Source organism: Manacus candei, unplaced genomic scaffold (assembly GCF_025592945.1).
Source record: "Manacus candei isolate 608988 ecotype Guabito, Panama unplaced genomic scaffold, ASM2559294v1 h1tg000002l, whole genome shotgun sequence".
NCBI classification, from domain to species: Eukaryota; Metazoa; Chordata; class Aves; order Passeriformes; family Pipridae; genus Manacus; species Manacus candei.
This window is the reverse complement of record NW_026138050.1, coordinates 4,319,214-4,342,961: the sequence shown is the minus strand read 5'-3', so window position 1 is coordinate 4,342,961 and position 23,748 is coordinate 4,319,214. Positions and strand designations below refer to the sequence as shown.

General features: G+C 38.4%; 1 protein-coding gene across 5 annotated transcripts in view; it reads left to right on the top strand.

Annotated features, from left to right (window-relative positions):
• SDK1 (sidekick cell adhesion molecule 1) overlaps positions 1-23,748 on the top strand; it is a 394,324-nt gene that overhangs the window by 21,993 nt on the left and 348,583 nt on the right. The window contains exon 1 of one of the 5 annotated variants that reach the window (XM_051782515.1): positions 19,015-19,042. The exons of the other annotated variants lie outside the window; for them this stretch is intronic. The gene's annotated coding sequence lies outside the window, so the exon portion shown is untranslated. Of the gene's footprint in view, positions 1-19,014; positions 19,043-23,748 lie in introns of those variants that run through there. 5 annotated transcript variants of the gene reach the window in all.

The following is a 23,748-nucleotide window of genomic DNA, read 5'->3' as shown; positions in this document are numbered from 1 at the left end:
ACAAGCCAGGAGGTCAGAGACCCAAGGTATGAAGTTTGGAATCCTAAATTTTTGTGAACACTGCAAGTGTAGAGGGAAAACTCAAGGGAACTAGAAATTCTTTGCTTGTTTATTCATCCTTCATTGTGTGACTTCAGTGATTCCTTTTAAACTGTGAAGCTGTTTTGTGCTTCAGTTCTCAAACCTTCTGGAGTTAGTAAGCTGGTTGTTGGACCGGGTCCAGGTCTGGAGCTCTGGGAGAGAACGGTGCCGAGGGATGTGCAGCCCGTGGGTGCCCTGAGCCCCCGAGGGGCGATGGGGCTCTGTCACCCACGGAGCTCTGCTGCTGCTACGGGTGTCGGGGAGCTTTGAAATGGGGACATGAACAGCCGGGGCAGGGACAGCTGAAAGAAACCTGAAGGTCGCGTAGGTGGAAGGTGGCGAGGCGGGGACGCGCCGAGTGTCCGAGGGGGAAGAGCCCCTGGAAGGCGGGGGATGCGGGAGGCGCTGCGAGCGCTCCCCTTCCCCGGCAGAGGGAGCCAGAGCCCCGGGCGGGGCCGCGCGGCGGGGCGGGAGCGACCCCGGGACCGACCCCGGACCCCGCACGGACCCGACCCCGAGCCGGGTGGGGGAGGCTGCAGGCGTCAGTCCCCGCCGGGGTCCCTCCCCGGAGATTGAGATGTTTATTTAAATTGGCTTGTTTGATATAGGTCATCATCTCTGTCAGCGCCCGCGGAGGGATCCAGAGCAGAGGCTGCTTTGGTCCAGCCTAAATGACCGCGGAATCCCAGGATGTGCTAAGTTGGAGGGGACCCACAAGGGTCATCGAGTCCAACCCCTGCCCCTGCACAGGACCACCCCCAAGAGTCACACCCTCTGCCCGAGAGTATCATCCAGACACCCCTTGAGCTCTGTCAGCCTTGGTGCTGTGCCCACTGCCCTGGGGAGCCTGGGCAGTGCCCAACCAGCCTCTGGGGGAAGAACCTTTCCCTGAGTTCCAACCTGACCCTGCCCTGACACAGCTCCAGCCCTTCCCTGGGTGCTGTCCCTGGTCCCCCCAGAGCAGAGCACAGTGCCTGCCCCTCCTCTGCCCTTCCCGAGGAAGTTGTAACTGCAGTGAGGTCTCCCCTCAGCCTCCTCCAGCTGAACACACCAAGTGCCCTCAGCCTGTCCTGTGCTAGAACAGTCCAGGGAATTAGAGAATATTTGGAGGAATAACTGCACAGCATTCAGCAAAAATGCCTTCAGGGCATTGTGTGAGGCCATGTATGTTTAAGTTGGAAAGAAAAGGATTTTATACAGTTCAGTGTATGAGTAAGAACTTAAAATTTGAAAGAGATACCTGAAGATGATGTTTTAACATTCCTTTTCTTGTTGTGAACTGGATTTTTCTTCTCCCTTCAGTCCAAGACCGGTATAGACTAATCAAACAAATAATGCAAGGTTATCATAATCCATTTGATTTTGGTCAGAAAAACATGTTTGATTTGTGAGAAAAACATATTTGGTTTTGCTTTCATGTTTAACCCATTGAAGCATTTGATGAGCTAAGACTTACAGGAAGCTTTTTGGATAACTAATGGCTTGTTGGCTATCCAGTTATCTTCTCAAGAGAAAATGATCTCAGAAAATGGTCTGTACATTTCGAGGGAGGCAATATTTCATGCAAGATCCTCTACTATGTTCAATATGCAGCTGAAATCCCGGTAACATTAACAGGGTCAGGGTTTTATGGGTACTTGTCTTCTGTGTTATCCTTCATAGATCTCTGACTGTCTGGAGGAAGCAGTGAAGGAGGCACAGTGCAGTTTATCTACCTGCCTAGTGGCGTCAAAGCAAGCAAAGTGTTGTACTTGGGAGTTCAACTCAATTAGTTTAAAAATACTTTGTTACAGATAAACATCAAAGCTACAATTTTAAGAGAACTAACCATGAGAAACTGCATTTATTCTAAGTATTTCTGTTTTCCTAAATCTCTTGTGTTTCTTAAATAGTCACCAGGTAGCCAATCTGATTACTTACCTCCTGCCTTGTACTAGAATTTATCCTTTTTATTGATGTTAAATGAAGTGGTTGAATAGAAATCTCAACTTCAAAACAAATTATGAGAGTTTTTCCTTTCTGGTAAATAGAGTCTGAAGCAGGAAACTCCATGTACTTCTATTAAGTGAAAGACCTTAGCCCTCACCTACTGGAGGATGAAACAATACTTTGTGTGTGGTTGATTTGTTTTGTTAACAGCAGTAATAGATTAGTCACATCACTTTTGTGGATAAGAAGGCTGAGTAATTTAGCCTGCTGGCAGGACCCTCCCCTACAACAAGACTCATCCTGTTTTATCTATAGCAGACAGTTTAGTTTACCTTTATCTTGGTAGGGAAAATTTTTCTTCAGGTCCTCCAAGTTTGGATTTTAAGCAATTTTTTTCTGGTTTCCTAATTTCATCAGTAATTAAATTAATGTCTTGGTGTTTAGTAATTCCAGTTCAACTGGAATTACTTGCAGCACATAAGGCTTCTGCTTTCTTGAAGAACTCTTTTACTCTATTATCTTGTAATTCTTGGTATATCTGCTTTTAAACAGGTATTTGGGAACATAATGCTCTTTGTCTTATGACCCTTCTTTCCCTTTGGTGAGGAGCTTAAGGAAGCATTTCTGTATAACTAATCCCCAGTTCTCATGTATGCAACTCTTGCATTTAGGAATGTGTATTTCAGACTATAAGATGTGGAATGCTTAAGTGAACTTTTCACCTTTAAGAAGAAAATGAAATTCAGAAGCCTCAAAAGCCTTCTGTAAAAGGCAAAGTTTTTCTTAACCTTTTTAAGTAACGACATCACAGTGTTAGGAAATGTCTTGTTTTCAATAGGAGTTTTGTTGGTGTCTAACCAGAGGATTTTTCCTCTCTACCAAGAGAGAAAAGAGGAAGAAAGCCAGGGTTTGCCATCAGGTTTTTAATAATGTCTTTTTTGCATTATACCTCCTTGACATACCAAAGCTAGAGATCTTCAGTGCTCTCCAGTCAGTCAGAATAGCTTTGAAAAGCAGCAGAAGGTGATTAGATTTTATGTAATATCACTTGGAACCTTAGTTGAAACTTTAATTAAAAAATTTTAACTGTTTAATGAGATTGCTCTGTTTTGCTGTGTTTAACCTAATTGTTTCTGCAGTATAACTGTGCAGCAAAAGGCCATTTTAAACCATATGTAGCAAAATTCCTTTCATGCATTTGTTTGTCTTTGGGAACTTAGGGTATGGTGTATAGCATAGTTCTGTTCTTGTGAATCTGGAGGAGTTCCTGAGTAAAGGAAAGTTAAACAGAATTTATCAACAGGAAACTGTGTTAAGGCCACTCTTTCCATAGCTTTATACAAAATAGTCAGGCAGCCTTTCAGTGTGTCTGCCATTTAGTGGAGTCCAAGGGATTTATTTCTTTCTAGAGCTCAGGTGTGTTATTTTACATCCAGCTGTAAATGTTGTTAAAAGGACTGGTGATGTTGGAGCTCTGCCTATGGAGATTTTGCCTCCTTGACAGACAAATTGCTGCTGCACTGTGGGTAACCTGATTTTGGTCTGTGTTTCAGTTGACAACTCAAAAAAATTCTCCTCATAGCACACAAACCTCGTGATAAGGTCGTGCTTTGTACGGATCCTTGTGGTGTGAGATTTGTCAAAGTTTAACTTGACATATCAGTGATATGGTGACTTTTGTTGCTGCTTATGAGAATTTCAGAAAGTTATCTCGGGTCTGCAGTTTCCCAGTCTGCATATTCTCATCTTTAACTTGGAAGTAGAAAGCATGAACCAGCTTTATTGGTGTTCTCAGGGAAACAATTTAGGCAAGGAAGACTTGAATATTTTTGAAATGTTACTGAATTCATTTACCTTCCCGAGTAAGGAAGGATTACTAACAGCTCTCTGGTATTCATGGTGCAAAGATGATTCACGTATTGGCATTCTGAGTTTTTATTTTATGGTACTGAAATGGATTCTCACCCTCGTGGAAGTTCTGGATAAGGTTTTTTTCTACCTTGCTTACCCTCACCCCCAGCAAATATCTTGTGTCTGCTCATGGTTGTTCCATAGAATTCAGCATCTCAGATGCATCTCATGCTCTGCTTTTTTAATCATGTCCTTTTTTAGTATCCTATTGGTGTGAGACCACTGAATAATTTGTTGTAAATCAACACTATTTTTTTAATGAGGCTGTAAAATGGTGTGCTCTTGAATTGGGAGCTGTGACAAGTAGCAAAGCCCTATTTAGTGGGGAATTAAGACAGGAGTTTGCCATCACCATTTTTATTTTTGTATACATTTTAAATCCAATACACTTCCTATTTTATTCATTTTGTCCTCTAGTGGTGTTCTTTTGTGGTGGAGGCTTGGGGTTTTCCTTGTTAGAGTGAAGCTGACAGTATTAATGAAGTGCAAAAGCTAATTTGCTGTATTTTTGTGTGAATTTAGCCTGCTATCCACTCAAGTGAAGAATTAATCTTGGATATATGATGACATATAATGGTGTTGCACTTGGGATCAGTGCAGTAACATTTCTCTTATTTAATTATCATGTCAAAGGGAGGAGAGTGGTCTCCCTTTTCAGATGGTGTGGTAAGGTTATATTGTGAATTTTTCATGCATAAAAATCTGAGCTGCTGCAGGATTGAGAAATCAGAGGACAGAGCACATTGCTGGAGCAGGAAAATTAAATGTTTCAGTACAAAAACCTTCACTTGCTATTTGAAGATGGAGAAGAGCAGATAAGAGTGTTGCAACAGGAAGGATGCAGAGATGAAGATGAGAAGAAAGAGTCTGGAATAGCACAATAGCTTGTAATTAAAAGGGGAGGAAAGATTTGGTTCCTAATTCTGGGATAGTTTTCATACTGCATATTAAATTTGTGCTCACAGGAAATATCCTCTCAAAGTGGGTGGGACACTTTGTTGGATGGAGCACTAGACAGAACATCCAAGATGGAAAATTAGTGGCTAAGAACCATTTTCATACCTAATGGCTGTTTATTTTTCTGCAATTAGTAGTTGTAAGGAGGATGTTTTTATATGTACAAGCTCTTGCCATTTTTGGAAGAAGGAATTCTGCGATTCAAGCAATGGAATCAGAGTAGCTTTTTTCTTTAAACTAATGCCTCCCAACACTTAACAGGATTCAGATGGAATTAATACTCTCTATTGAGGCCCTTCAAAAACCAAATAATGCTCTGCAGTCTCTCTCTCTTGCTTTTATATATTTATTTATTCTGATTAGTCCTACTTGAAATATCCATTGTTTGGACAGCAAGGAAATAACAGGGGGAAAAATAGTTTCACTGCTGCCTTTTACATATTCAGTAGCCTTTTGACTGGATTATCTGCAGTTTTCTGAGCTGGTATTCAAAGAGAATAGCCCATTTTAGGACGTTTTGATTTCAGATACTTAAACAGATTTAAGTATTATTTCATTCTAAACTTAATTTACTTGAGAATACATGAGAGATCCTAAAGCACAAGTAGAGATGGCTTTAATACAACACAGTTGCAAGCCCTTTTCCAAATTTCTTAACCTTTACAGTCATGAGGTATCACTGGGTCATTCAGACTGAGCAGGGGAGTCATTGGTACCCTGTTTGATGGTAATTGAGAGAATAAAAACCACTGCCCAGGCCTGTGTGACAGGGGGAGTTTGAGAGCAAACCTGTGTGTCTCTGTGGATTTGTTTTTCATGAGTCTGGAAACAATTGCTCACTGTTCAGTTTTAAAAAGGAAGGCTGAGAAGTTCAGTGTTCAACTTAGTGAAGTGTAAAAGCTGAGAGGAGCTTTGCACATCTGATGTTTGAGACCTTCAGAGGACCAGGGGGGTAACTGGATCCACTGGGTCCAGATGTTCTCTGCTACCGAATAAAACAGTTTTTCCCATCCCCTGACTAAAGAAGCCTAAAACCTGAGCTGCAATATGAAAATTCTTTAAAAAAGCCTTTTTTTCCAGATATGTAGGAACATGTATGTCTTCTAGTATCCCCTGCTCTCTCGAATTGGTCTAACAGTAATTGGAATGTTTAGGAAAAAAACCTAATGAGCCCAGTTGCTTGAAGTTATTTACTCCAGAATAGACTTTTCTGATCATCACTCCATAACATGCTATTACTACCACTTTATGTGCCTTTTATTGAATTAATTTTTACGCACCAGAATTGTTATTAAAACATCATAACTCGGATCACTTGTTCCTTAAAAGCATCATAGTAGTGCAGGTCATAATCACACAAACTAGAACTGAACTAATTCAGTCTCTTTAGATAATTGCTCTGTTTCATGAGCCAAATTGCAGAACCTGCAACTCCTGACAAATAGCACACTATAGGAAAGTAAAGAGAAACGTTAGAACTTCAACCCAAAATTTGAGTTTGAGTGGTTTTTCTGGCTTCCAGAGGTGTTCCTGGGTAGCCTGGTTGTTTGCTGTGAGAAGAGGAATCGGTTTCCTCAGTGCATGGGATTTGTGAAATGTTTATTTTTCAACATGGGAATTATCAGACAGGGCTGGATTCCAGACAGCTGGGCAGATGGTTCTTTCTTTTCAAATTGGGTTGTGCCAACAAAGAGAGACAGCTATACAAATGTTAACCCCTGAGGGATTGAGAAATCTCTGTCATTGTGTCCCCCTCTCCGCCTCTCCCTCAACTGTCTGAAAAGAAAAGCAAAATAGCAATTTTGATCTAATTACTGCAAAATATTCTGGTTTTTAAATGTAAGTTTTCAAACTTTGTCTTTCCAAAAATACCCATGTACAGAAATGTAATGGAGTTGAGTAGCTGGTGTTTCACACGTGGTTGTGTAGATAATGAAGCATGAAAACCCCAAATTTGCCTCGGGTCCCGGGTGTATCAAGTGCAGCATCATGAAGATGCTAAAATATATTTAAGAGAAGTGGTTACTAACTTGCTGCAGAACTGATTTGTGCATGGCTGCAAGTAGATCTGTAAGGTAGTGATTTAAAAGCAAGACTTTAATTCTTTGAAATTCTTTGACCTTTAAAATAAGTTTCAGATGCTATTCTGTGCCCATTCAAATTCATGTCATTGATTTTTTTTTATTTTTTTTTTTGCTTTTCTAGTTTTGAAAATCATAAAGCAGTTTTCTTATCTGGATTTTTATGTGGGCTTGTACTTAGATAATAAAGGCTTGACCAACAGGTGTAGAAGGGAAATTCAATTTTCTGTTGAGAAGGTCTGAGATATCGCAGGCAGAACGGGCAGTTACTCTTTGCGTTTATTTGCAAAACAGAATAAGAGAGGAAAATTATTCAGGCAGAGGTTGATGTGAAGTTTAGTGGTTCAGAACAGGGGTTTTGTACACAGCAGCTGAGAAATAAATAGAGATAAAGAGATAACACTCCTTCCTGTTTTGTAGCAGGAGCTCATTTTGGTTGGAACAACTGCAGTGGCCTCTGAGAATTCTGTGCAGCCAGAGTTCCCCTCCTTCTGCAAGGAAAAGTTTCCTTTGTACCTGGAATTGTTTGCTTTAAAACAACAACTTTTGGTTTATTGTGAAGGAAAATAACATGAATTAATGGCTCTGCATTTCATAAATGTGCAAATTTGGTGCCCTTTTTGGGTACTTTTTCCCATGGTTTCCAATATGTCCAGATAAAATTACTGAGGAATAAGTGAGGAGGAGCAAACCACTGTGGTTCTGGTTTCCTGCACGTGGCTGGACATTTAAAAAATTAAAAAAACTTCTGCCTGCTGTCATAAGAAGATAGATCAATGTCATGGCTGAATTTCTGATGTCTCTATTAAGAGAGTAACCTTGAGTTACGTTGGTCTTGAAAATTTTTTTTGAGCCAAATAGTGAAGGAAAATTGCAACTTGGGAAGCTTAAAAAAAAAAATAGCTGCAGCTAGCTCTTCAAGGTTATTTCACAGTTAAAAGCTAAATTTGAAATGCTAAAAACAATTAACACGGTGTGGAAACTGCAAAATAATCTTACATAAATGTTATTTACTGTTAGTGTAAGAGAGGAGGGTTTATTGTCTAATTAAATGATACGGATGCAAGCTTAAATGACATTATATATGTATGCAATAAAGTTTACTTGAAGGACAAATTAAAAAAATCTGGTTATTAAAGCCTTATTTACAGAAAATATGAACAGTACAGAAAACAGGCAGGAACGTTCTAGTTTTAGCAGCATGTTTGTTAGTTTAAAGATCATTCTCAGTAGTTTTTAAGTTTTATGTTTCATTCAAGTTTCCTTTCATGGTGCTGGTTTTGCATTCTTGGATTCTACTGGCCCAATTATATATAATTCATATATATATAATATGAATTATTCTGTGCTATGGATTAGGGGCAGAGGGTGAAATCCAGCCAATTATTTAAACAGTAAAACCATTCTGACTGTTAAAGCTCTTCTGCAACTCTTGCTTTATATCTCCTTTACATCTCCTCCTACACTCCCTTGGCTTTCCAGCAGAGGAGTTTGTCTTGTCCCATTTGGGTGATTTGAGTGTCCCAACTGCACCAAGTGCCACGTGTAGCCCTGGGACTGGGCAGCCAGCTTTTGGATAATCTGAATTCCTGATTTTTGAAGGAAGTGAATGATCTCATACTGCTGAGGTTTGGGTTCACTTGGAACCTGCCCTCGTTTCACCTCTGCATTTACACCTCCTGGAATGTTTTACAGTATTTTTTACATACCAGGGCATCTCTAGTTTTGAGCAGCACCAACCCTACCAGAACTCTATAACCTTCAGTGAAATCTTTCTAAGATTCACCTCCTCCAGTGCAACAGCTGCATCCTCAGCATCCGCTTGATCATTTCACCTCGATAAATTCACTTTTAAAAAATTGATATCTTTGATTATTTTTTTTTTTTGCAATGGTGGTGATGATATCCAGATTTCCCTGGATATCAGCAGAGTGGTTTGGAGGAGCAGAAGCCCTGCACAGCTCTGAGACTGTGCAAATGCTCTGTAGTCATTACAATCCTTCCAGTTCCGCTGCAGTGTCTTAATGTTCCCATTAGAGTACAAAGGAAAGGAGGAGAAAAGGACACCTGGGGAGGGTGAACCACTTTCTCAGATCCTTTTCTTTTAAAACAGTAAAAAATTGGCCCAGAAAATATGAAAGGTATCTCTCATATTGAGGTAAATGGAAGTGATTGGGGTTTTTTTTGCCGTAACCACAACAGTTACTTGTACCTTTTTAATTTGCATATTTTTAATTTACTTTAGTAGAAGATAAATCCTAAGAGTTCATCAGCTCATTTCCAATTTTATTTGGTTATGTTACTTGTAACTGTGTGTTTATATATAATGTAAGACACATTATAAATGCTAATAGATTTGTTCTGCAAGCAGGGATTTCAAGTCAAAATGTTTTCATTTTGGATGTTCTTAAATTCTTTCTTGAATATATAGGAACAACTATGCATTATCCCATTCAAAATACTGGAGTAACTTGTGAGTGTGACTGAAATAGAATGTAATGCAATATCAGACACCATAGAATATTATTTTATTTCCAGATAGCCCTTGAGTCTTAAATGACTTCAACAATCACTGAACCTTTTCTTTTTTTTTAGGATGTTACTGCTTGACTGTTTTTATGTATTTATTTAAACAGCCAACTTGACATTATTTTTGGCCTATACACTCTTTTTTTTTTTTTTTTTATTGCACAAGTGATTTCTGCAAACTGTCAGCACGTTATAATAGCATACTCTGAATTTAACTGCTAGCAGCAGTAACCAGTAGCCACCTTCTCTATTCCTCTCAGGTTTTCAGTCAGTTTTTCTCTGTATATCCAGTGGACCTGTTGGCTGTAAAAGCCTTTTTAAGGTCAAATTGTGTCAACTCACTTGCACTTGAGCTTTTCTATTCTGATCTTGGTCTCTGGTAGAAGGAAGTGCCAGATGGAGTGAGACCAGGTAGTATTCTTAATTTTTTCACTTCAGAGTTACACTGTGGTTTTTAGTCTCCAGTGCTGCAAATACAGGATTCATTTGGCTGCTGCTGGAGTAGAGTTCAGGCCAATTTTCTAGTGAAATAAGTTAGGGCAGGGCAGTGTATAGAAATTTATTTGGCATAGCTTCCTGTACCTGGAACAATTTTTGCCTCTTTAGCAATCACTAATTGTATTTGAAAGAAAATCAAGCACGTTCTGTCTGGGTTCTTTGCAGACTCTTTACTTACTCATCTTCCACTTGTTTTCAAGTGTTCCCTACAATAATTCATAGTTTTACCTTATTTTGCTATGATTGTTACCAACAATTGAATTTTATTTCTTTGATCTATCCTAAAATATTAAGAAACACTTGTATGTTCTCAAATAAAGAGTAGAAAGTTGGTCCTTGTTTTTGTTTGGTTATGTTTGGCTATAAAGCTTTGGCTGGAATCAGGAGAGAGGTGGTGGGGTGGGTTGGCTTGTTTTTCAACAGGAAAAAGGAGACTTGTGTGTATTTTTCAGTGTTGGGAAACTTATTCCTTGATGTTGGGAGTGGCTGTGTCTGGCTGGGTGACTTTTCCATGAACACCTGTTTAAGTTTGAGGCTTCGCTCTTGGGGCTTATCCTTTGCCTCATCCAAAGAAATAGGATGGTGCTCTTGAGTTACTTTGCTTTGATGCAGTTCCCAATCCAATTAGCAACCAATTAGAGAACACTTTTTCTTTCAGACCCTTAGTTAAAAATAATCATTAAGATGTATGTTAACATTTCAAAGTGCTGTTTTGATATGTGTGTATGTCTTCTGGATTTTATAAAGGTCAACAATTGATGATTGATTGTATTGTGAAATAGAATTTAAATTGATTTTTTTCACATCTGAACACAATATGAAATTAGGACTGTTCCTCAGAGAAGCTTTTAGTATACTTGGGAATAAGGGAAAATGGAGTTTATTGGACTGCACTGGCAAGTCAGTTAATAGAAAAGCTAAAAAACCCCACCCCATACCCTCCAGGAAGGAACTTGACCTTCAGCCAAGGCAGTGTGAGGCCTTTCAACCAGCTCTGTGACTGGCAAAGCACTAATGAAAGATTTCTCCAGTACCTTTATTTTTCTGTAATCAGGTTGTCAACTGGATGTTTTTCTTTTATTTGTATGATTTAAAGTTCTGTCTTCTTTTTTTGTACTGCTTTATTTAAGGCTCTTGGAGCTTCTAGAGAGGATGAACCAACTGTGTTGTAAATAGGCTAAGACTTGATAAATGTAAAGGGAGTTTGAATTTATTTATTTATTCTTTTGTTAATAAATTGAACTGGGAAGTAACAATTCACCACGTTCTTACTGTGCACAAATAGCAACCTCTTGGGCAAGGGAAAGGAAAATTCTTGTCCTGGGGTGGTTTTGGTTTGATTGAATACAGGTAAAAATGGGGGTCATGAAAACAATAATGTCAAGTCAAGGCTCAACTACATTTCAAGAAAAATAGTTGTTTTCATGTCATGCTACTAAAAGTTCATGGAAGATGTTAATGTACAGTGTGTACATTCAAAATGCTTTAAATTATCAAATTGGCCAGCTGTGGGTCCCTTTCAAGAGGATCCAAAAAATTGAACATCAAACTTTTTAAACAACAAATAGACTGAATTTTTCATCTGGAACTGGGTCTTAAAAATTCCAGTTTGCAAAGTTGTGTTTTTTTTTTTTTTTATTTGGGACTATGACTTTTTCAGTTTTGCCATAGGAATGGTTTTTTTCACAGGTCGGATTTGTGTTTATGTTTTATTTTTATTTCTCCCTTAACTTTCAGTGAGGGGTAAGAAAGAATGGAAATCCGTAGGGTTTCAGTTTGGTAAGTGAGATAAACCTTCCACTTGTGTGCAAATGTCATCCTGTGCTAAATTTCTATAGTTTTGACATTACACAGAGAGAAACATTTTTTGGGGAGAAAATTACCTTGCTTCAACCTGTCTTCTGAAATGTTAATGGTAAAAGCAAGGCTGTTTCTGAGCAACACTTGACCTCTTAAAAATACAATTGCTTGGAAAAAATAATCCAGTGAAAACATCTTGTGGAGAAGTGAGAGACATCAGGAAATAGCCATGGAGTGGGGGAAAATGTCAGTTCTACCACTTGGGTTTCATTGGTTCTCAGTCCATGTATTTGCTTCTGACGTTTTGTGCTGAATGCTGAAGGGTCTGGGTGAGGAAGAGAGTGATGCTCCAAGGTATTCCTTGGATAAACCACTTGTGGTTGTGCTCTTTGAGGACAAAAATTCCTCAGTCATCTCTGCAGGGTTCTGATTTGTCCCTGCTGAACCCGAATACTTCATGTTGCTCTTCTTTGGGTTCATCAGATTTCACTTCTGCCTTGACAAAATACTGTTATTAAACGTGCAAACAGTTTAGGGAAAAACCAATAAAAGCTGAAGTAAATCAGAAGCCCAAGCCAGGGTCAAAATGTGCAATTATAGGGAACTTCTGCCTTCTTTCTTTGAAAAACCTTTAACTTATTTGAGTGCAGTAATTCAAAGTTGAGTTTTGAATGAGTAGTTTGTGGCAAAAAGTTGATTGTGTTAGTTAATATTTGAAATATCACAGGGTTCAAAATTAAAGCACATGTTTTAGTCAAGCAACAACATTAGATGAAACTGTTAAATCTTAGCAAAGGATGCAAATATATTTGTGGAGAAAGATTTCCTCTGAAGAGTGCAATCTGACAGGAAAATTAATTCATCCCTGAGAAGAAATCATGAGACTTTGACAGCAAAATGTCTTTTAAAAGGGAGATCTTGAAGATGATTCAGTTACAGGCAGTGAAACTGTTCACTGGAGCCAGGTCTTTGTGCAATCAGAGCAATCCTGAGGAGAGGAGAAATTCTCCAAGTGGGCACAGTCATTTTCCTCCCTGAAGTGTTTGAGTGTACAATCAGGGACAGAATTGCCCAAGAAAGATATTTTTGATCAATAGAAACACAGGAAAGGTGTCTGAAAATTCTTTCCCCGTTTCTGCCCCTTTTCATTCCCTTCCATTAGTGCAACAGAGGTTGTTAAGCTTGTTTGTGCTGAGGAGAAGCTCAGAATCTCAGTGAGAACAGGGGAAAACATCATCAATCAACACAGAACTCCAGATGTGATGGAATATCCTGACTCTATAAAGTCACCTGATTTAGGAGCTGAGTTCTGCTGGCCTAGAAACATAAAGTCAAATGACTCTGGAGCAAAAGGAAAAGTGTTCTGAAGGTGTCCTGGGGCTGGCAGGGGCTCTGATATGGGACTGAAGTGTCTGACAGTGTCTGAATCTGGAATTATTTGAAGGTGGTGCTGAACAAATAACAAACATTTTTCTACATTCAAGTGAGTCATTTTGCTTTTTGTTGGCGTAAATTAATTTGTGTCTTTGAGTGGTTTGAGGGTGTGAGAAGGGGGACTGATATTTGAATTTAGTACAATGGCAGTAAACAAATTGTTAAAAGTGTTTGTTCAGAGTGAGGGATTTAAGGATTCATGGGAGCATGAAGTGGCTGATTACTGCCTGCTGGCATTGTACTTTGTATTGGAAGATAATAATGAAACAGGCTTTCTGCCTTAGCATTCTTTACATTTATGAATATATATAAATGAATAAATTTCATCAGCTTCTGCAAGGACAGTGAAGAGGCTACACCGACCCAGGACCTCCGAGGTTTACAGAAACATTAGTTGGCAATATGTGATTAAAAAATGGATCTTGGGGCCAGAGTTGTGGGGGCTGGGAGGGAAAAATCGTGTTTCCAAGATATGAGTGTACTTTGAAATCTACAGTGAGTGTTTTTACAGAAGTTAGCACTCATTTTTCCTCACTCATAGTCCTGACTCAATAATAACGTGGTGAAAAAATACATGTTAAACATATAATTGAATTATTGCTGCTTATGTTTTGCTGACACTCAAAACACCATCTCAGACTTCAGCAGAAGTCTCCAGTACTACTACTTAAGAAATTTGTGATTTGTATGTTTTATACATAAATATTTTGCATATTTTTAAAGAAGTTTTTTCAATCTTAAGAGACCAAGATTGAAATTTTTGACTTGTGTGCAAAGAGTCACTGCTGCTTAGCAAGGGTTCTACCTGATAAATGAAAATCAGGTTCCTGTAGATGTCAGTAATATAGGAATCTGCATTTCACTGTCAGGTGGACAAGGGCAGCAGACATGGTGAGGATCAGATCTGATTGTTTGGAGTGTTAAGAAATGAGCTGATGCAGAAAAACTATAAAAGGTCACAGGAGAAGCTCCAGTTCAGAATATATTGCTTTTCAGCAAGGCATTTCTCAGGGTGTTTACTGGAAGAAAATTTCCCTTTTTCAATTTGAAATATAGAAAAGGTGAAGGAAATTGGTAACTCTTTAATTGTGAAGTGATTTGAAGTCAGTCCATCAGTTTGCACTGTGTGTGTCTAGGAGTGATCCTCACAGGCAAATCAGATGGCAGGGTTGATTTTAATTACTTAAAAATATGGAAGGAGTATGTATTTTTAAGTTTGAAAAAACCTGGGGCCAATATACCTATCATATTTGGTCTTGGCTTAACCTTTAAAGCAACTATAGAGCCAACAGGTTATAAGGTGACAATCTTTGACCTTTCTGTATTATTAGTTTTATTTTGGGGCTTGAAACTCAACATACAACTGCATGAGAATGAATTGTATTGTATTATGTCACTAAAAAAGTGATAGAAAGCTGTAAAATGCAATTTAGTCTTTTAATAGTAAAAATTACTACAAATGGTATTTTTATATTCCATAGAACAGAATGGCCATAGCAAATCACTGACCTGTTATTTTCTCAGGCAAATATCTTTATAGCTGATGATTCACTTCCAGTTATGGGAGCACTTAAATATTTTTTTTTACTGTTATTTTAGTAGTATCTCAATTTTTTTTTTTTTTTTTTAGTTCCTATAAGGTAAAAAAAAAAGCTGTTAAAGTCTATAATTTAAGTTTTTGCTACGTTATTTAAAAAAAAACCCCAGAAGCCAAGGCAGTGTTCTTTCTTGAAATACTTTTCTAATGAGGTCTAAGCAATGCTTGTTTCTCTCCCCAGTGGATTTCAGTTTCATAGAGAATCTTGAAAAAATGGCACTTTAAATATGCAAAGAGAAGATCTCACTTGGTTTCTTTTCTTGTAGGATGTTCTCCAGTTTTATAGTAGCAGATCTTCCCTTTCTCATCTCTAAAACAGAACAAAAAAAAAAAAAGCCTCCCTAACCCCCCACCACTTGTAAGAATCTGTTTAGCTTGTAACGTGATGCCTTGTAGTTAAACTGCGAGGTGATGTGTCTGCCCTCCTGGTGCCCTTCAGCTCTTGGAAAATATTTACATAACGTTGCTGACTCGGAGCGTGTGAAACGGTCGGTTTTCCACTGTTAGCAATTAATTCAGATCATATAAATATTTCCTTGTGTTCTGGATGGATGTCTGGTTGTGTCAGTGTGCGCTCTGGAAAGTCCAGGTTGTGGGTTTTGTTCTGTTTTAACCCTTCCTGGCAGACAGAGATACCTTCCCCCAGGTGTTGGGTGTTCCAATATCAACTCTGCAGTTTTTTAACCTGGGAATTTTACTGCCTTTCACGTGCAGCTCTTGACAGAGCTCTTGACTGCTCTCCTGTGTTTCCATCCTTGTTCCAGTTTGGTTGCAGAATGTTACAGAAAACATCCCAGTTATTTGTGATGCTTGGAAAAATCTGGCCAATGTTCTGAAACGTTTTTCCAAAATTTTGCAGTCAAAGATCATGTCAGCTCTCGTTTTTATGGAATAAACCTCTAGTTTAATTTTATAATTCTTCCAACAATTTAGATTTAAATTTCCATTGTCTCCACTATTTCAAGGAATTAGGTTTTACAGGAGAAGGGGCTCTTCATTAAAATAGTTGCTTCTGTTCTTCACCAGAGAAGCTGAGCTGGAACTGTTGTGGTTTTAGTTCCTGTTTGGAGCAGTGATCCTGGTGCTCCATTCCTGGAGCAGGGAACAGGCAGTGGCCAGTCCCTGACTCCTGTCACAGGACAGTCACTCTGAGCAAAACTCTTCTGCACTTGTGTTTCCTGCCACACAGTGACAAGTATTGATTTCCTAGACTCTTTTTCACATATAACTCTTTTTCTTTCCTATTTCTAGACTCTTCTAACGTGGAAGCCATTTAATTTTCCAAAGAAAAATCTGTGCAGTTCTGTATTTTCATTGTCTTCAAGCCAGTTAATGGAATCCAAGTATCCTGTGCCATGATATTGCCACAAGTTGTTTTCCTTTGTTAGCTGGATTAAAGCTAACAGTGTTCTGAGGGATTCCACAGTCATGCTTTATCTACCTCTGTAATTATTCCTAATCCTTTTTGGGCCCCGTTATTTATGGAAAGAAGTAGGAGCACCATAATTTAATGTGATCTAAGACTAGCTTTCTAAAAGTGTGATTTTAACGTTTATTTACAGAAGTGTGAAATACGAAGTGGTTGAGTTCTATCAAGTGAATCCATCTCTGTCATTGAAGCCACATTTCCTGTGCTGGTTAAGCTTTGTGTTTGTTGATCTTTCTAACCCCCATCACTTCCACCAGGGACCCCCATTACATCTCCTGTATAATGCTCTTGGTACAATAGAAAATTTTATAGGGAAATAGAATTACATTTTGTAATAGGCCCCAAAGGCAAAATATTGATATGAAGTTGTTGTATACCTAAATAAATGGAAAAAAAACCAAAACAAACTTAATAGAGTCTAACAGGAAGGACAACACAAAGATCATGTTTAGTTTTATGCCTGTTTCGAGTCTTTCATTGTGAACTCATTGATTTCTCTCAAATTAGTAACTTCTGCTGTGGAACCAGATGTCATTTTCACATAATTATGTGTGCAGCCCCTAAATTCTTTGTGGAAACAACGTTAACTACAAGATTTAGTTCTTCAGTTTTACTGTACGATGTAGTAAATTATATATTCATAGAGATATTAAATTTAGATGAACACTCTCTCTGGGTTCCTTTACCCTTGTTTAGACACCCTGACTGCTGTTGGGCCTTGAAGGAACTTAATCCAGCTCTTGAGCAGGTACTAATACTCGAAAAACAAACTGGCAGATAAGCCTAAATTGAATTTACTGTATTAACTGAGAAGGGTAAAAGCCTTGCTGGTGTCAGTGTAATGCTGTGCATGATGAGGATTCCTCAGCTTGTCCTCCTCTTCCTGGACTTTCTTTCCTGAAGAGATATTTATCAATCTGTTTGCTCTCTCTCTATGTGTCTATATGTGTTTGTGTGTCTCTGTGTACTTCACTCCTGCATTTTTCCCATATTTCTGGACCCAGCTGCTGCTTGGCAGTGAGATCTGGGCTGCTCCACACCAGGCAGTCCCAGCCCTGTTAACTGTGCTCGTTGCAAAAGCCAAATTTACTTGTGAACTGCACTGGACACTTTGTGCAACTTCAGTATCTGCTGTGTAGGAAGTCAAATATTTTAGAAACCTGTTTTATGGACTTGTGCCTGTATTTGAGTCACACATGCCGAGCAAGTTCAGAATTTCTAGAAACCTTTGAAATTATTGCCTCCATTTGGTGCAATGGGTTCCTGCATCTTCCTGTGTGGAAGACTCTGTGTAGCTGAACCGAACCAGCTGTGCCCAATAACCACAGCAAATGGCCCCTGTACTTCACATCTTAAATTGTTAATGGGGGTGAAAGATGGCTATGAATTATGGAAAACTTCCGTAGAAATGCAATATAATTTTATTAACTATGAACCAGCATTTCTGTGGAAATGTAGAGGCTGAGCCTTGTGCTTGACAGATCAATAAGCACATACTGTGTGAACACTAAAGTTGGGTCTGGGGAAAGAAACATATTTTCTGGTTTTGTGGCTTGAATCTGATATTTCTGCAGTGACCTCTGATGGATTGGTGTCATTTGTGTTAGTGTCGATTTTTAATGGCACTAATCAACCATAACCTAAGATTATTGTATGGTACACACTACAGCAGTGTTGGCAACAGAATGTTTTCAGAATTCAAAGGGTGAAGAACAGGGTGTTCTGTGTTATTACAACTTTGCCTTTTGTTTTGAACATTTGCTTAGAGTTGCTCCACTAAGTACGTTTATTTTTAAAGGATGGCGTTTACATTCCTTAAATGTAATAATTACAGAAACCACTGTTAGAGCTTCATGAGGCTTTTATAACTAAAGCATAGAAGTATACAATAAAACCATGCTAAAATATGTGAATAGCTATGTAGAGTATGGCACAGTTTTGACCTTCTCAATATTAAAATACCTGTTTTCTGTTCCTACTTTCATAGCTAATTCTAATCATATTCTGTAATTATCTTTTGTTACTTGAATATTGGCATTTGCTGAAAATGACAAGCCACTCTAGAAAGTAAAGTAGATAAAGACTGGTGTGATAAGTGATTTTGGTCAAGGACAGAAACCTGGTGGAAGCATCAATTCTCTGTGGTTTTAATGAGTTGGGAGTGGTGGGAAATGGTCTTCAGCTGTGTATGGCTGTGAAAGAAAGAATAAGAGATGAATATTAAGAAATGTCCCCTTCTAGAACCCCTTTGTTGTTCACATAATGCACACATACAGGCATTTAGAGTGAACAAGGTGTCTTTTCAGTAGGAAGAATGAAAGGCAAAAATATTATTTGAGGTATTTTTCCAGGTTTTTCATTAAAAATACAAATCAAACAATACCTAATTGAAATACTGGAAGCCTGAAATTTAGAGTTTCTGGAACGTTTATCAGTTATTTTATTTATCAATTTGTACCATAAATTGGATTCAGCGGCAACAGTTGCTGACGATGTTGCATCCACTCAGAGCCTCCCCCTGCTCACCTTGACCCTGTGGATCTGTTCCTACAGCTGTTTTCTGGGAGTACTCAGAAGTGGATCAAGGAGATGATTTGATTTCATTATTCCCTCATTTCTACTTTTTTTTTTTTTTCTCCCCCTTTCCCAACCTGGATTAGTTCCCCAGTCACATCCACAGTGCAGCCCTGGAAACCAGTTGTGCAGGACAAGTGAAGGGCAGAACGGGGACAAGGGTGAGGAGTTGAGTAGGAGAAATGGAAAACCCTTAAGTCATCGTTGCTGTTGAGGAAAAAGGTGTGTGGAACCTTACCCTTATTTTAGATACCACAGGGTCTTTCAGTAATTCCCTGTTCTGTGAACCAGTTCATGAGGCTTGCAGTACCTACCAGGTAAAACAGGAATTATCAGTGAACAAGACTAAATACAGCTTTTTCACACTGTCATTCTGGTCAAATGTGAAAACCCTAAGTGCAGGGCAGTATTTACCAGAAAAGAAATATCTTTTTTTTTTTTTTTCTATTACAGCGGTGATTAAAAACTTATGATTTGTTAGGCTAGTTTTGCCTCATGATTTTTATGGAGATTCTGAGATTTATTTTTCATTTAAAAAGATGATGGGAACATTGTGAAAGCCCTTAGAACTGTCAGTCTCTGATAAGCTAATATACACAAGTACAAAATTTGGTAATAATTGAAATATCAGTTATCTCTAACTTTTCTGTGTAGTGTTTGACATCACCCACTGGTTATATTGTTAGTGCCCTTAAAATTAGAATGTTTTCAGTACCTTAGTCTGCCTGTGCTTTCTGTACATTCAAGTGCTTAAAAGTCAAATCTGATATTAATTTGAGAGGTGGAAAAGCCCAAGTTTAGCATTTGGCAGAATTGCCATTGTTTATGTGAATTGTTGAAGTTTTCTATTATGGTTTTTCTCGAGTAAGATTGAATGTTGCGTGGAAAGAAATTACCAGGAAGTTGTTACTGAGCTGAAGCAAAGAGGCTCTAAAGGTCATACATAAAAATATGATTACATTTCTTCAAGTGAAACAAGAATATGCCCTAAGAAAGCAGAGTAGTTTAAAATATATTTTTTAAGGTGGGTGTAGTTTGTGATGACAATTTTGACTTCAACGGGAAGCAAATGGATTATTTTTATTCTCAAGCCATTTCTTTCCCCCATGGCCTTATTTAAGTATAGAATTTAGAAGGTTCCAAATGTAGATCTACAGTTGCTGTAGATCTGCAGCAGTTTGTTCAGTGGATTATGTTGGATTGTCCAAGAAACATGAAATAAATTTGACCAATAGCTTGGAATCCTAATTGTCCCTTATCAGCTGGACTCTTTAAGAAAAGTGTTCTTCCCCCTCCTCCCTCCCAAAATGCCCAGGAGACACTGAGAACATCTATCAGCAATTCATGTTCTGGAATGCTTTTATTTTGGAAAAACATATTGATAGAGTATTAATTGTACTATAGGAGAACTTTGGCTTGTAGGATTTGTTTGCAGAAATCTTAATGGAGAGCAGCTTCCTGGTTGTGTCCTTGGTTTGCTGAATTCTGGCCCCACTGAAGCAGAACTATTGCACAGGTAGCACATATAGAGGGAGGTCAGAACTGTGGGGCTGAACATTCCTTCTGTGTGTAAATAGTGCTCACTGCAGATGCTTTTTTAGCTGGATAATCCGTGATTACAGTTTAGGAATGGCAAATTGAATGGTGAAATCCAAAAATGGGACAGGAAAGCGACTGTTCATGGGACATTTGGGGTTTTTATAGACTCAGAAGGACTATTGCCCAGTTCACGGTATTATTTAAATTTGTACTTAAGACCAGCTTTGGAATTACAGAGGAGCTAAAGGCACATAAACCTTCCAAATTAGTCCCTGCTTCCCTTTTCCTTGCCCTTCAGCACTGCTCCTGCTGTAGCACTGTGGCTACTTTCCAACTTCACGGCCCTACCTGTCTGAGGAAGGAAAACTGCTGTACAAGAGCTTCTGGAGGTGGATCACCCCCAAAATCAGAGCCTTGTGCTGAAAGTCAGTGTGTACAAAGCTGGCCTTGCACTGGGGCTGTGCCTGATGATTCTTTTGTCCTGGGGAAATCAGCTGAACCTGAACGTGTTTGGAAAAGCTTCACTTAATGGATGGGCTTAATCAAAGTGTGTGCTTAACTGTTATTTAATTTGCATCTTTAAAAAAGACCTGTGTTTAATTTCTTACTGTGCTCTCTGCCTGTTATCTTTCGCTCTTTTTGTCCAGTGGGACCAAGTCCCTTGTCTGTGGTGGGGAATTTTATGTGCAGTGCTAACATGAGTTACTGAGATGATGAGGAAGGTGGATCTCCTGGGGTGCAGAAAGCAAGTTCTGTTTGTTTGTTCTTAGTCAGTGAGGAATTGATTTACTTAAGTACTTGTTCTTGTGTATTTCTTTTGAATCATTAAAACTAATGATTATTTTTAATTCATAAACTGGTGAATGGTTTTTAGAAGTTTTCATCATTAATTTCTATATGATATTAATGAAACTGATTTTGGTCAGTATTTAGTATAATTGAAGTAAATATTCGACTTTGTTTATTTCTCAAAGATGGAGATTTAGTGTCTTACCCTGCTTTGGACCTGTATGAAATGATCTCAGAAGTCTTTTCCAACCTAATTGATTCTGTGAAATAGGTGAAGAACGACACTAAATGAGCTTGTAGGGGTGTTTTAATAATTGAACTCGTGTGAAAATAGCTGCCTAATATGCAAGTCAGTGGAAAATTCACTCTGTTGTTCCAGTGTAGTTTCAGTGCAAACTTCAGTACACCCTTAATTACGGAGTCACATAATATTTGCCATCAGATCCGTTTGTCAACTCCATTTGCTGTCCAAAGTTACAGATGTCAGGAATTTGTACATGTCATCAATTCATTTGTCAGAGTTGTTGTATGTTAACATTAAAATCGAGTTAGCTAATGGTGACATCTAAATTGCCATCTTTAGATTTCAGAGTCAATAACAGATTTCAATTAATTTCGTGCTGATCTGAGATGTTGTGTCAGGGCGATACAGATACAGGGAAGTCAACACTGGTTTAAACTTGCTTCATTTATTGGTTTTCTTTAGGAAAAAAAAAACCAATGAAAGTGTAAAACAGAGGAATCCCAAGTGTAATTTTCACAAGTCAAGGTTTATGTTGATGCTGGAAGGATAAGAAAGGACTGCTCGAGTTACAGCATAAAGTGGAATTCTGAGTTGAAAAAAGAAAAATAGGGTAAAGTGAGCAGGAAGAAACAATTTTACCCATAACTTGTCATTGTAAACTTACTAAATTGTTACTCATTAGATAGTGAGCTTACAGTAGCTTGGGAAGATTAAATAAACAAGAAGGCTAACAGCTGCCATTACATCTTTGTTATTTTTTAAAATGAAGATTTAATATTGTCAGCAGGTTGATACTTGTATTTGTGCCTCAGTACGAGACACTTTTAATTAAGATTTAGGATATTGCAAAATACCACTTTAAATTATGATGGTTTGAACAAATGTTGTATTGCTCAAACAGAGGAAAAGCAAAACTAATTTAGTAACTTGTATCCATAAGGTTCATAATGAGCTTTATTAAGATGTAACTCATAAGGTTCATAATGAGCTTTATTAAGATGTAACTCAAATGGAGTTTTGTAGTAGTGCTTTTTTTCTGTTGTTCTTTGTAACTAAAGTAGTGTTTGTGCAACGAAACTAGTGAGAGGCTGAGAAGTGGTTTTACAGCCTGAAAACCAGCTCATTCTTGTCAGAGAACATAACTGGGATCAATAACTGCAATATCAACAACTGCACATCCAATAAATGATGTGAATTTGACCAATCACACCATGTCCAAGTCCTTTGGAAGTTGATATAAATAGCACTAATGATTTTAATCAGAGGCAAATGTAAAAGCTGTGCTAGAATTTCGAGGGGAAAAAAAGAAAGTTTAGCAAGGGTTACTTGCAAATCTTTCTTCCAGGTGTAAAGAAGTTGAACTTTGAGCTTGACTGTTTAAAAATGTACAGACAAATCAATAGACTTGTTTTTCTCTATCTTTCTCTGGAATAGTGAGGTCAGGAGTTTGCAGAATATCTTGGTTGGTGTTTTTGTCCTGTCTGTAATTCTGCTAAAGTTGTTATATAAGTTAAGTTCTTCTTAATTCCTGAAAAAAAGAAAACCAACCAAACAGCTTTGTGCTCTGTGCTTTTCTTTTAATGGCAAAAAATAAAAACCTGGTACTTGAAATGTGGTCTGCCAGACCTCTGGTAGCACGAGAGGAGAGGAGGTCAGTCCATTGGAATTCTTATTTTCTGCTTCTGAATATGTTTACTACCATACAAGAGGTGTATTGATCCTGGGATATTCTGTAGTCAAAACCTGGATGGAGAGTTGTCTGGGAAAGCTGTCAATAAGGTCTGGTGCTTGTTTTAAAAATAAATAAATGACGAGTGATGAGGTAAGGGGCTCTTCAGTGGGAATTAAATTCTGAATATCTGTCAAGGCCCATCTCTGTAGCTGAGGAGGAAAAAGCAAATTGAAAACTGCAGCTACTCTGAGCCAATGTTTCACGTGGTTGAGTAGAAACTTTGTTGTTAGTTTTAATCAGCTGAGTTCTGCAACTTCCACCACCTGGGAGATGCAGACGATCCATGAATAATCACAATTTTTTGTTTTCAAATGTGCCTTGGTACAGAATTCTGCTGGATGTGTACAGCCAGTTCCAGGAGAGAATATCACCTAATGCTCCCTGAGCTCTTGGTGCATTTTGGGGGATTGTGGTCAATCAGACAAGGCTTTCTATGGAGCAGCTTGGACCTGCTGCTCCAACGTTGTTCTTACTGTTTCAGAGTAGATGTTTTGGTCTCTGGGGAGGCAAACTTTTTGCACTCCTTTCATGTTCTGTGTTTTGCCTTTAGAATGTGATGTTACTTCAGGACAAAAAAAAAATCAATTCTTGTTTTAGGTTGAATTTTGTTGAAAAGTTGGTTTA